At 36.1% G+C, this 15,293-nt stretch overlaps 1 long non-coding RNA gene across 2 annotated transcripts in view; it reads right to left on the reverse strand.

The window, feature by feature from the left end:
* Positions 1-205: 205 nt before the first annotated feature.
* LOC127488298 (uncharacterized) overlaps positions 206-15,293 on the reverse strand; it is a 187,926-nt gene continuing 172,838 nt past the window's right edge. The window contains exon 4 of one of the 2 annotated variants that reach the window (XR_016230252.1): positions 206-270. This is a non-coding gene — a long non-coding RNA (uncharacterized LOC127488298). Of the gene's footprint in view, positions 271-9,859; positions 10,033-15,293 lie in introns of those variants that run through there. The other variant, XR_007915906.3, reaches the window with a different exon arrangement.

Genomic DNA, 15,293 nt, shown 5'->3' on the forward strand with positions numbered 1-15,293 from the left:
TTCCATGACATTTTTGAAATACTCATGTATAGCTGTAGAGCATTTTTGAGTAGATGCCTCCCATAACATTAAATTAAACTAAATATGCTCTCAAAAAGTTATAGTTTGGGTATTACTACCTTTTCAAGTGCAGTTACGAATAGACTGAACATTACCTAATTTTCTATTATATTATAAAATCTGGAAATTACCTGATTTTTTTCCATTATAGTTCAATAACTCATGTGTCGACCAACAGCAAGTACAACCATTTTCATAAATTGTTTGATGCTACATGAGGGGGAAATTAGAACTGTCAGTAATTATTTGAAAGATTTGTCAGTCTAAAAATCAGAATAGACTTAGCCTTGTATTACCTTCTCTAGGTATACACTAATAAAAAGGAAAATAATAGCATGCCTAACCATAGTTCATTCTCCTTTTCTGAACACTAAGAATATATTTATTATTCTGTTTGCTCTAAAATGACCAGCAAAATAGGTGTAGTGAACCCCTTTGATGTTATGTATTGTACTCATTGTATATGAGACATTATCCCTGGAGAATCCCCTGAAAAAAATTGGTCAAAAGAAGTAGATTTAATTAATTGGAGAGAAGCGAAAACCATCTGTCTTAGCTGGTGAATTTGTCCACCATTGTTCAACTAGGAGAAAGATCCAGGTGACAAATGTTAGCCCAGGTGTGCAAGACTCAGACATGTTTTTGATTTGGATTACAGTCTTCATGCAGGTACACTCCTTACCTTGAAAATCAAAATTTTATCAGAAAACACAAATTCAAAAATAAAATCAAGCCAGTGTAGGGAAATGGCACTTGCAGGTCTAAATGGGCCCATAGAATTCACGGAACTTGTCAAGACATTACTAAACAATGTTCTGGACTGAGGTTCCCAGCTTATCAAAATTCCGTGTCTGAGGTGCCTTCCATCTGTCTTGGCAAGTATGTGAATAAAATTATCAGTTCTTTATTAGCATATGTTTTACCTCTCGGATGTTTGTTTATGGGAAAAATTAATGTAGCATGCAACTTGCAATTAGTTTTTACACTGTTAATGACAGGTTGCTATAAAATGCCTTGCATTGAAATATAGGAACTAATGGCATGAATAAAGTATACAGATGCTCAAACAAAAAACTAAAACTTAATTTCTTTGGATTCTTTTCTGAAAATTTTGAGTCATCTTACAAGCAGACTGGGAATTTTGCAATTGGCCACCTGCTCAATAATGTGAACATTTACCAACTTATAGTTAACCCCCTTGATATAATGTAACCCTGGTGATTAAAAAATGAATGAGGCACCAGTACATGTGTATACAAAATTATGGTAAGAGTTTCAGTTCATTTCCCATTGGAAAACCACTCTGTATGTAGTCTGAGAGATAAAGTTATAAGTAAAGCATGACCTCTATCCTTCATAAGAGAAGTTATAGCAGTGATTTCCATATATTGCTTTATACATGGCAAAAAAATTTTTAGAAAAATGGAGGTTACCAAGACCTTCTCTTTAGAACCTATCTAATGTATTAATTCCTTAGTTGGGTCTAAGCACCTGCATTTAAAAAACCTTCCCATATCTGAAGTACTGGACTGGCTAAATAAAAATAGCAAAATTTCACTAATTTAATTCATATTTAGGCTTTAAATGCACAATTATCTGCATCTGAAGTGTTTCTTTTACCCTAATATTTTATAGCCCACATGACTTAAAAACTCAACCTCTCCTTGTCTTTGTCTCTCCCTCACTCTCTTTGTAACTCTTTGAAATAATAGTTTTTTTTTTTTGACAGAGAAAGACAGTGAGAGAAAGACAGTGAGAAAGGTCTTCCCTCCGTTGGTTCACCCCCCAAATGGCCGCTGTGGCCGGCACTGCGCCGATCCGAACCCAGGAGCCAGGTGCTTCCTCCTGGTCTCCCATGTGGGTGTAGGGCCCAAGCACTTGGGCCATCCTCCACCACCTTCCCCAGCCACAGCAGAGAACTGGACTGGAAGAGGAAAAACCGGGACTGGAACCCGGCACCCATATGGGATGCCGGCGCTGCAGGTGGAGGATTAGCCAAGTGAGCTACGGCACCGGCCCCAACAAATAATTTTTAAATACCCTTTTTGTCTGACCTATTTAACTGTGAATTTTTTATTCAAAAGTACATCATAACTGCAGCATGAGTCAATATTTTGTTCTCATCTTTATGGTGAAATAATGTTCCATTTTCTCATTATTCAGCATTCTGTTTATTTAAGAGTTGAATAAACATTTACTTATTTTCATGTTTTGGTTATATTTGGTCCAGAAAACATTCATTTAGTTTTTGGTGTGGGCATGTTTTCAATTCTTGAATGTGTACCTAATGATAGAATTGCTGGGTCATATGATGAGTTTCATCTTTTGAGTGATTGTCAGGTCATTTTCCGAAATGGCTGTATCACTTTCAAACTCACTAGCATGAAGGTTATAGTTTCTTTCCATTCCTGCCAAAATTTATGATTATCTGCCTTTTGGTTGTAATCATCCTTGTGAATGAATATCATATTGTGGCTTTGATCTATATTTCCTTACTGATCAATGATATTGAGCACTTTTGATGTTGCTGCTCATCTATATAATTTCTTTGAGGAAATATATATATTCAAATCCATTTTAATTATCTTTTTATTATCAAGTTGTAACACTTCAATATATTGTGAGTATTAGATCCTTATCATATTTTTATGTTAATAATTTTCCTCAATCTTGGAGCTATTCTTTTAGTATTGTCCTTTGGAGAACAAAAGTCCAGTTTATTTATGTTTTCCATTGGCTTTTTTTTCCTTTGTGCAATATTCAAGAAAAAGTTATGCATTTTCATGAACTTAGCACATGCTATCTAGAATTTTGTAGTTTTATCACTTAAGAGGCTGTCTTTTCAACTTTGTGTATATTATGAAGAAATGGTCCAACATAATTCATGTTTAGTTATCCAGTTTTTCACAAACCATGTTAAAAGACTTTTTTCTTTTAAGAACTTATCTTGGAAATCTTGTGGACAATTGATTGACCAAATATCATGAAGTTTCTTTCTGTACTTTTCAATTCTATTCTTCAGTCTACACTTCTTTGCTTATGTAGTATTGCAATATTGTTATCACTGCTGCTTTCTCATTACTGCATTCTTTCAAACTGAGGACTGTGGATCTTCAAGTTTTGTTCTTTCCAAGATTGATTGGGCTTTTCTAGGCCCCTGGAATATCCATATTTTAGAATCAGCCTATAAATCTTGACAAAAAAGGCACAAAGATATGCAAAGGTTTTTGCTTGATGTATATAGAAAAATTTAGATAATGTGCCATCTTAGACGCTAAGACTCTGAATCCAGGAATATAATATGGTTTTCCATTTATTTATATATTTGTTTTTGCATTTATTTGGTTAGATGTATGCCTAAATTCTTCATTCTTTCTGATGCTATTGTATATCAAATTGTTTTATTTTATTTTTGTTCTATCTAAAAATATTGAGCTTACATCTTGAAACCTGAATAAACTAAACTGATTTCATCTAACATCATGTAGATATTTCTGACTCACACTGTTTGCAAATAGAGTTTTACTACTTTCCAAACTAAATGTCTTATATTTCATCTTATTGTTTAGTTCCCCTGGCTGTAACTTCTGTTAGAAAATGGCAAGAATAGACATCTTATATTTTTCCTGGTCATAGGGGAAGCAGCCATCTTTATCAGAAATGTCCTTCATCAGATTAAGAAAGTTCCCATCTATTTCTAGCATGGCAAGTTTGATGTAAAGAATTAAATGTTTTCCAAGTATAAGTCAATATCTATTGAGATAATTATGTGGTTTTCTCCTTTATTCTATTGTTTTTAAAGATTTGTTTATTTATTTGAAAGTCACAGTTACACAGAGAAGGGGAGGCAGAGAGAGGCAGAGAGAGAGAGAAAGGTCTTTGATCTGCTGGTTCACTCCCCAGTTGGCTGTAATGGCCTGAGCTGGGACTATCTGAAGCCAGAGCCAGGAGCTTCTTCCAGGTCTCCCATGTGGGTGCAGGGGCCCAAGGACTTGTGCCATTCTCTACTGCTTTCCCAGGGCATAGCCAAGAGCTGGATAGGAAGTAGAGCAGCTGGGAATCGAACCGACACCCATGTGGGATGCCGCACTGCAGGTGGCGGCTTCACCAGCTATGCTACAGCACTGGCCTCTCCTTTATTATATTGGTATAATATTTTATAAATATTTTTATATGCTAAACCCATCTTGTATTCATAAAATAAATTCCAGTTGGTTATCATGTATAACCATTCTTATGCATTGCTGAATTCAGCTAGCTACCTTCTGTTAAACATTTCTGTGTCAATATAGTTTTCTTTGGTAGTGGTATCTTTGGTTAAAGTTATAAAATAATTACAAAATGAGTTGGGAAAATGAAAACTTCTGTCTTTTAGAAAAGCTTGTGAAAGATTTCTGCTAATTCTTTGGTGGTGGATGGTTGACAGAATTTATCAGAGAAGCTATCTGGTCCTGGATTTTTCTTTGAGGAAATTTTGATGATTTTTATTCATGGTTTCTATTTTTTCCTAGGTTGGTTTCAATAATTTATATCTTCCTAGGAATTTGTCCATTCAACCCAAGTTGTCTAAGTTGTTGGCACACAATCGTTTATGGTATACCCTTATAATCCCACTTATTCCAATAAATCTGGTAATAATATATTTCATTAATTCCTTTTGCTATATCTTTTCAATATTTTCTTGTAATCTAGAGAAATTTTATCTATTTTGTTGGTCTTTTTCAAAAGTGATTAGATATGGTTATTTTTCACTGATATTTATTATTTCTGCTTATATTTAGTTTACTATTTTACTGAGTTTATCAGATGGAAGGTTATTCATTTGAGATCTTTTAAATATAGATGATTACAACTATACATTTTCTTGTACTTGTATATGCTGAGTTTTGATCTATTATATCTTCATTTTCATTTTCAAGTATTCTCTCATTTCCTTTCTGATTTCTTACTTGATTTTTAGATTATTTGATAGTGTGCTGTTAATTTGCAGTTATCTGCAAAACACCCTTGACTTTGTAAAATTCGGAGTTAATAATCTTGGCCATTTCTAGTCCTGTTATAGTTGATTGGTTGGAGTAGATGGGAAATACTGTAAAACATAGCTATCTAAGTTATGACTCACTTAATATTCCTTTACAGCATGTTTCTTGAAAGGTAGAGATATGTTTTATTTATCTATTGTGGTACATCATTGTAGAATATATAAAAAAGTAAATATACTAGTAATTGAGATGTCTTACAATCAGTAATTATGATACATATCAATTTTAAGGATGAATAATAAAAATTCTTATTTCAAGATTTATGCATTGTAGAACATAATTTCCATATATTATATATAAACATTTATTTTGAAAGTCAGAGATGGGCAGAGGGAAAGAGAGAGAGAGAGCGTGAGCATATATCTGCTGGTTCACTGCCAGATGGCTGCAATGACCAGCCCTGGGCCAACCCACAGCCAGGAGCCTGGAGCTTAATCCAGGTCTCCCACATCAGGGGTAGAGGCCCAAACAGTGGGGATATCTTTTGTTGCTTTTCCCAGGCTACCAACAGGGAGCAGGATCAAAATCAGAGCCACCAGGGCATGAACTGGTGCCCACATTGGGTAAGAATATCATGGGCAGTGGCTTAACCTCCTACAGTGCTATTCCCCATTTCCCTTTATAAAAGAGATATAGATTCATTTTAAAATTATAACTGCCTTAAAATAATAGAAATAAAACTCATGTTTCCATTACCTGACTATAACAAGTGATAATGTCATATTTGATTTCTTTCATGATCTTTCATGTTATATTTATATAATGGTAGTCACACACTGATTCTATTTGCTTCTTTCAAAGCATGACCTTTTATTTATGTGTGTTTCACTGTATTAAATGGTACTTCTAAGTTATTTTTGGTGGTTTTCAAGTATAACATATTTAACTATTCTCTACCACTTTTGTGTTGTTTGCAACTTGTTACTATTAGAATCTATTAAGAGTATTTTACATATTTAGATTTTTGTAGAATTTATGATTTTCTAAGGATATATTTATTGATCTGGTATTACACAAAGAAGACAATCCTATAAAAAACCTTTGATAAATTCTGCTAAAATATTTTTGAAATACCTGCACTAATATACATTGCTATATCAGTGTCTCAGTTCAGTTTGCAATAATAGCTTAAGTCATAAAGTCAATAGTCAACAAATATTTCTTTGGTGCATGCTATATAATTAATGCTGTGAGAGCTAGATAAGTGCACAGCAGCTACTTTTGGTTAACTGCTTGTAATATAGATATTGCAATCGTGCTATGTCTGTAGTTTGTGTTTTGGAGAGCAATGTACCACCCAGGTGTTGGTCATAATGTCCTTGACTCCATTTTACTTCCAGGTCAAGCTATTTCTGGGAAATGCAAACAGGCACATATGGAGTTTTTCAAGTGCCAAATTAATGACAGAACCAAGGCCTGTGAGGAATCACAACAGTTAACAGGCATGCTGGTTTGATTTTGTGTTTTATTTATAGAGATTTATGGTTGAAAAGATCAATTTGGTTGATAATGTGGAATACAGTTTTACAGAACAAAACAGGAACTATGTAGGTAGGGAGAAAATTATAAACCAAAGGACAAACATACAACAAAACTAACTACTAGGGACAGATATGTAAAGCAATCCTATTTTTCAAAACAGTAAATTGACTTAAAAGCAAAGACGGGCTTCGGCCTAGCAATCAACCTGCCATTTGAGATCCCGGTGTCCCACTCTGAAGTACCTGGGTTTGAGTTCTGACTGCATTCTCCAGACTGGATACTCACTTCCTGTTAATGAACACCTGGGAATTACCAGGTAATGGCTTAAGTAGTTGGGTACCTGTCATACATATGGTGATATGTATTGAGTTCCAAGCTTGGTTTACGTTCCCTGATTGTGGCAAGTAGAGAGTGAACCAGTGGATAGGAGTTCACTCTCAATCTTTTTCTCATTCTCTATCAACAATTTTTTTTTTTTTTAAAAAAAGAAAAATGGAAGAGCTTAAGCCAGATACCATTGGACATACTCAAATTATAAGTCATTTCTATTTGAGTCTATTAACATATAGTTTTGCACAAATATCTTGTGACTTCTGGGAACATAGTATTAATACCCTTTTTGAAGGTGACTATGCCCTTAAGACATTTTGGACACGGTTTGTTATAGACTCAAAATTATATCACTTTTGATATGAAGATTTAACAATCCAGATGTGTTCCTCTATATTTTCATTCTGGAAGTCTACAGATGGCTCCTCCTCTGAGCCATGTCTCAATGACTATCTGTATTATTGCTGATGTCCATTATAGCAATTTTCAAAGATTGGATGGCTTCAACAACAAAGACTTGCCATCACACAGTTCTGGAAGCTGGGAGTCTGAGACCAAGATTGAAGAGTTGTGTCTGCTAATGCCAGTACCCTTGGTTTGGAAACTGCTCCTGTCCCTGTGTCTTCCACATACACCTCTATCTGTGTCTTAATCTTCTCTTCTTAGTTTGAGAACATCAGACATTCAAGGGATTAGTGCCAATTTATATGACTTTAATTTACCTTAATAGCTCATTTAAAGGTCCTACTTCTAAATACAGTCAGACTCAGGCACTGGAAATTAATACTTCCACATATGAACTTTGGGAACAAAATTAAACTCATAAACTGCCATTAGTTTTTCCTCTTCACTGACTCACCATGGATATGCAATATAAACAGAACTTTAAATACATTGTATGTCTACTGAATAAAATCTGAGTGTTTTCAGTTACTGTACCATGATTTCATTACTTCCAAATGTTGTATTTTACTCAATAACTACATTTTGTAGGTCAGCTTGTGCAAAGAAACAACAGTGACCAAAAGCAAAGTGTCCCTACTTTATTAGACTCAAAATTTTAGTCTATGTAAATATTCAGAGGTAGTGATTTATACCACTTAAGGCCAACACTTTTACAAATTCAGTGGCCAGTGCTAAATGGAAATTGAACTCACAGTAAGAGGACGATAGGCTAACTGATTTTATGAACTAATCTGGAATTATGAGCTTTTAGAGAAACTGATCCATGAGCCCACATAGTTTGGAATAATATAAGATATAAAATGTATAAAAATAATTTATAAAGGTAATTGAAAACTCTAAAACAGGTTAAGGGGATATTTATATATTTTTGTATGTGTCATGCGATCAAAGCTTTATCTATGGTGATGCTGAGGGTCACAGGCCATACTTTTACCACTTGCCTTCTTGCTGTATTTAATTTTTTATTCAAATTTCAATTTGATTATAGGATTTTTTGATTCATCACTTACAATCTTATAGTAAGTCAATTATTCTGATCATGAGGTACAAAATTATCCCTGCTCCCTGCTTGATAAGCATTCAACTAAATCTTTTATTTCTTATCCCTTAAATATGCATTTCTTAGGTGTGAACTGGACAATTTAATGCATCTAATATGTGTGTTTTTCTAATACAGAGAGATTAACTTTTTAAAGTGAAAACATACCTCAGGTGAGAAAAATGCATCTTTTAAATTCTGAAGACATCAGACATTAACATAATTCAGTATTTTATAATAATTAAAATTGATTTCTTTGTGAATATTAAAATTTAGCTAGGTATTGGCCTTTAACTATTTGTAACTGATTGCTTTCCATCTTTGTATCAGAAGATGTAATTATGGGATTGGTTCTAATTCTATTAGTATGTGTGGATACTCTATGAGGTTAACAATTTGCCTCTGTTGTATACAACTACATATTTTCCAAACAAGACTTTGCTCTAACTTGTGAACAACACTTCACATATAATTCATATCAGCTGATAGTACAATGATAGGGTCAAATATTTATTCAAAATATCAGCACAATAAAAAATGTAGTCAAAAATATTCCATGAAAAAAGAGAAAAAGTAGGGGACAGACATTTGGCATCATGGTTAAGATGCTTCTTGGGAAACCTGCATCTTTCGTCAGAGTGCCCCAGTTTGAGTCCTGCCTCTGCTTCATATCTAGCTTCCAGCTAATGCACATCCCAGCGGACAGGAGTCTGATGGGTCAGGTACTTTGGTTCCTGCCACTTACGTGAGAGGTTTAACTTTGAACTGTGGGCTCCTAGCTTCAGCCTGGTATAGCCCTGATTATGTGGGTGTTTGAGGAGTGAGCCAGTGGATGCAAGCTCTCTTTCTCTGTCTCTGTCTTTCAAATTTTTTTTTTTTTTTTGACAGGCAGAGTTAGACAGTGAGAGAGAGAGAGACAGAGACAAAAGTCTTCCTTCCGTTGGTTCACCCCCGAAATGGCCCGCTTTGGCCGGCATTCTGCACCGATCTGAAGCCAGGAGTCAGGTGCTTCCTCCTGGTCTCCCATGCAGGTGCAGGGCCCCAGCACCTGGGCCATCCTACACTGCCTTCCTGGACCACAGAGAGCTGGACTGGAAGAGGAGCAACTGGGACAGGACTGGCACCCCAACCAGGACTAGAACCCGGGGTGCCAGCACTGCAGGAGGAGGATTAGCCAAGTGAGCAGCGGCGCCGGCCTTTCAAATAAATTTTTAAAAAGAAAATGAAATAAAAATCATAATAACTATTATAGAAATTAAAAAATAGAACTTGATAAAGGCAACTTATCCCAAGAAAGAATACCAATACACATTGGTATTCTCTAGGATTGAAAAATTAAAACTAAATTTGAAGAGATAGAGTAGAAAACCTAATAAAGACCTAAATGGTTTGATTCTTTTTTTAAAAAAATTATTTTTATTTGAAAGATGTACACAGAGAGAGGAGAGGTAGAGACAGAGAGAGGTCTTCCATCCGCTGGTTCACTCCCCAATTGTCTGCAACGGCTGGAGCTGCACCGATCTGAGGACAGGAGCTTCTTCAAGGTCTCTCATGTAGGTGGAGGGGCTCAAGGCCTTGGGCCATCTTCTACTGCTTTCCCAGGCCATAGCAGAGCTGGATCGGAAGTAGAGCAGCCGGAATTAGAACTGGCGCCCATGTGGGATGCTGATGCTTCAGGCCAGTGCGTAAACCCGCTGCACCACAGCCCTGGCCCCAATGTTTTAATTCTTAAAATCAGTTGTGAATTTAAACTGTAATATCACCTTTTGAATTGGATTTTTTTTTCTATTAGGGAATAATGTTATTTTCTACTCCAAATTTACTTTGTGATGAATGAAACTAAGCTATGGTCATCATCACCTAATAATATTGTCTACTTGCAAAATCTTTCAGGAAGTTTATAAAGAAATTGGTGGTCTTGGGGTTAACATTAATTATCCCTAGAAATTTCTAATAAAGTACAGGAGAGAGCATTTGGAATAGAAGTTTAGGTAAATAAAGAAGAATTTGGGAAAAAAAAAAAAAAAGAAACCCATATCAAAGACCATAACAAACTGACCTCTTTAATTCTATTTGTTTATTTATTTGGGCGGGGCGGGGGGGGGGAGAAAGAGAGAGAGAGAGAGAGAGAGAGAGAGAGAGAGAGAGAGAGGAGACACTCACATACATCTGTCCACTCCCTAAATGTCTATAAGATCTGTGGCTGGGCGAGATTGAAGCCAGGAGCCAGAATTCAATCTAGGTTTCCCATGTGGATTATAGGGTCCCAACTAGTTAAGCCGTCATCTTCTACCTTCCAAGGTACCCATTAGCAGGACACTGGAATTGGCAACAGCACTAGGACTCAAACCAATGGATCCTTCATCAAGCACCATAATTTCTAGATGAAATGTCTTCCCAACACATCTTAAGGTTTGTGAATTATATGTTAGCCAAGAGTTTGTGAGCTATATTTGAAGGCTTATTGTTGACTTTTACCATTTCTTCAATTCAGAATTGACAATAAAATATTTCAGCATAAAAATATGTATTGAGATTGATAATCTTTGGCAAATATCTTCATGAACATTGCTTTAGATATACTGAGAAATCTAAAAAGCATACATACTAGTTTGTTTTGTAGCATAATATACATCTATTATTTTGTTGTTGTATTTTTAACTGCCACCCTAAAATTGTACATTACAGAGATCCTTGATATGTGCACTGTCACATGTTCTGGAATCATCTGACTTCCAACAGACTCTTACAGGTGGTGCCAATAACACTGTTTAATCTCTTCAAGAGTCAGTCTCCTCATGTAAAACAAGAATAACAATCTTATTTAGACTACAACTAGAAAATCTTTTATGCAAATAACATTGTGATTTTTATCCATTTTGTCTTTTCCTAAGCTAAATGACCTTAGTTTGTGGAACCAGTTTAGACTTAGGGAATCTTCCAAAGCTTTTTATGATGACCATATCCAGTGTTACTACTACCTTTGAATTATTTAAGCCTATCACGTTTCCTTATTCGTATTTGTAGCTGATCTTACCTTCCTAGTGAATCATTATTCTATCAATTTGAAGAAAACCTCTATTTCCCAATCAGAAATACCTCACTTCCTTCCATTTTAATGAATTCCTAGTTGGAATGTTTAGGCTATTGAAAGTTTTCTCTCTTACATAAATAGCACTAATAGATTCTTACAGATGATTCATTGTGTTTCTAAAAAACATAATTTTTTTCTGAATTGTGTCTTCATTTCCATTTAGATTCTCCCTGGAATTGGCTTTATGCAGGCACTAAATGTAGTTTATAGTTGTGGGAAGAAGGGATTGTCCATGAAGTGCTTTCTAGGTGTCATTGAGTCCTCTACTGAATTTTGACTAATTTGGAGCCCTCTCCCAAAATAGAGCACTTTTTTTTTTAAGATTTACTTATTTATTTGAAAGGCAGAGTTACATAGAGGTAGAGGCAGATGGATCTTCTATCTGCTGGTTCACTCCCCAAATGGCTACAACGGCCAGAGCTGGGCCTTTCTGAAGCCAGGGGCCAGGAGCTTCTTCCAGTCTCCCATATGGGTGTAGGGGGCCCAAGCACTTGGGCCATTTTCTACTGTTTTCCCAGGCCATAGCAGAGAGCTGGATCGGAAGTGGAGCAGCTGGCACTCGAACTGGTGCCTATATGGGATGCTGGCACTGCAGGCGGCAGCTTTACCCACTAAACCACAGTACCAGCCCCAGCATTCTTGTATTACCTAAACTGCAGGCACTCTGACCTCCAGGACCAGAAGGTAAGCCTTTTCAGTACACTCACTAAAGATTCGACTCCCTTGGTCCCTAGCATTCCAGCAGCAGCTGAGGAAGAGTCAGGAATAAGCATCAGCCCTGCACACGTGTCACGGCTGGAGCACTATGTCGTGGCTCCTGACTTCCTTTTGAACAGTCGTTTGCAGAGTTTCGCTTAAGGCTTCAATACATTGGATCACAAAGGTCTTAGATATCCCACAGCCATCTGGATCTCTTTGCCCTTGCTCACCATCCTGGGCGATTAGCATCTCCTCAAATACATACCAATCTTATTCTGACTCTCCACTTCCTTTAAATCTCTGATTTAGCCAAATTATGCACGCATTACAAGTTTTCTTCTGAGGCTTTTCTTTTCTGTCAGATATAAACTCCATTACCTAATATGGCTTGGATTTTGTGGCATTCGATATTAATTCATTCTCTTACTGTGATATGCAGACTTAAAAAAAAAAAAAAAAAAAAAAAAACTCTCATCTCCCTAATTGAGGTCAACTTGCCAGCTCAGTTTTTATTTCTTTGTTCTAGGGGAACCACCTACTCCTTTGGGGCAGGTGATAATATCATAGCTCAGCCTTGGAACATAAGACTATGAGGGAAAATGATTTAATTGAAAAGCAAAGAGCGTAAACACTATGTAGAGTCACAGTGTTATTTTCAAGATACCGAACAATTTGCATGGAAAAATGATCTGAAGTAATTCAGTTACTTAGTTTTTCATGGATGGAGTTCAGTTGAGAGCGGAGAATGTTTGAAACTGAAGTACTACATGTATTAGTCATTCATGATTGAGATGATAGCATGTTTTATTATGATAAAATACAAAATAGGATATATGTGATCTAATTTCTGGGCGTGTTTGTGCTTCATAGTTATGTTTAGGGGTAAATCTCTACTAACATTAATAGTTCATTTGGACTTAGGAGAATGAAATTGTTTCTCTTCCATTTATTAGAAAATTTTTGGTACTAAAGCAGTCTTGAATCACTTGTATTTCATGTGACATTAACTTCATGTGGCAATAAACTGTAGCTCCATTCAGAAGATTTCTGGAAGGGAAGTAGATGATGATTTCTAACTAACTTTGATTTAGGGAGCAGAGTAATACATGAATTTTATTTACTTTTTAAAGATTGATTTATTTATTTAGAAGGTAGAGTTAGAGGAGGGGAAGAGAGAGAAAGAGAAAAAATTTCCCATCTGTTGGTTCAGCCTGCAAATGGCTGCTCTGACCTGCCTGGACAGGCCAAAGTCAAAAGCCAGGAGCTTCTTCCTGGTCTCCCATGTGGGTACAGGGGCCCAAGCTCTTCAGCCATCCTCTGCTGGTTTCAGGCATATTAGCCGGGAGCTGTATCAGAAGTGGAGCAGCTAGGACTTGAACCAGCTCCCAGATGGGAGGCCAGCACTGCAGGCCCTGGCTTTAACCTGCTGTGCTACACTGCCGACTCCAATACATACACTTTAAATGCTGCATTGTGAGTCAGCAATTTTATATGTCCCCATTCATGTTTAACTTTATTCATAAAATAGTTGAAGTACAAGGGTATATCTTTAACAAGTATGAAAGTAGGTATTAAAAATGCAACATAACATTCTGCCTGCCATTGAGCATTACCAAAAAAAAACACGGCACGGTATTGCAGTACATTAGTTGAAGTGATTAAAATTATATCTCCATTGATCAGCATACCAGATTGCTGGAATAAAGGGAGTTGCATTGGGACATGTAAGAATGACAAACAAATTTATCTGACTTCAGAAACTACAGGGCACAGTTGCCTAGTATGGTCTATACTGTTTCATAGTGGAAGAGCACTGTTGTGGCTATAGAACTCCAGCTGGCAAAAGCTATTGATAGTTTGGAGGAAATCATGCCATCCTGAGCTTCAGTTTCTTTACCATAACTCCATCTCTTGAGTTGTGTCAGACTGCCATGTTTTAAATGGACTATCCTAGCAATGATCTTAAATTGTAGGTATGTGGTATTCCTCCATTTCATGGGCTAGAAGGTTGAGGCCAGAGAATGCTTGTCTATTAGCCAAGGATGTACAGTAGTTATATAAGTCAAGTCTAAGTCCAGGTTGTCTGACTTCAGAATTCATGTTCTCACAACCATTACATTAAAGTCTTCTGCTTGTCCCAATATTCAAATGGGCCATGGGGTCAATATTTTGACAATATAGGGATTCTTCAAAATGTTAACAGACAAGGAATTAAAAATCTATTGTGTTACCAATAATTTTGATCTACACCTAGAATTTTTATATCTATACATAGTTTTCCATGGCACACATTGTTCATGGACTTTTTGAAGGCTTCTCATATTTCTTGCTACAACTCCAGAACTGCCCAAGTTTATAGGTAAAGAATACTTTTTTTTTAATCCTGGAAAGTAGGCAAATTTTACCATTTGGCCCACCATCACCATCTGTTTTTGTGAGTAAAGTTTTGTTGGAACACATCTGTTTGTTTAAATATTATCTAGTATTTATTTTGTACTATAAAAGAAGTGAATAGTTGTAATAAAGACAGGATCACAAGCTGAAATACTTACTTCATTACACTTAGTATTCCATGAACTTTATTGCTATCCTTTGAATCATGTGAAGATAGCCAAATCACTACAGTTAGAATGAACAATCTGTTTATTCTAGCTTTCAAATGGAATAGGATTTTCAGACCCAGGTGGGGTGGAAGTGACTTATTAGAAATACGAGCAAATGACATAGATATCATAATGATGCTGGAATATCTGATAAACTACTAAGACTAGGGGGAGATGGTGCTGGAGAACAGTGAGGTGGGTTCATTTGTATATTGCAACAAAATTTATTGCAAGTAATGTATCTCATGTTTTCTTTTTAAAAATGTTTTCATTTAGACTGAAAAGCAATCTTCCTCCTTCTGGATCACTTCCCAATATCTGGAATAGCGAGGGCTTGTCCAAGTCTCCCACATAGATGACAGGGACCCAAGTACTTGAGACATCACTTTTGCCTCCCTATAGCATAAATTAGCATGAGGCAGGATTGGAAGCAGAGGAGCCTGGCAACCAAAGCAGAAACTTATGTGCTGTACCAAATT

This window comes from Oryctolagus cuniculus, chromosome 2, assembly GCF_051225735.1.
Source record: "Oryctolagus cuniculus isolate XC-2025 breed Fujian yellow rabbit chromosome 2, ASM5122573v1, whole genome shotgun sequence".
NCBI classification, from domain to species: Eukaryota; Metazoa; Chordata; class Mammalia; order Lagomorpha; family Leporidae; genus Oryctolagus; species Oryctolagus cuniculus.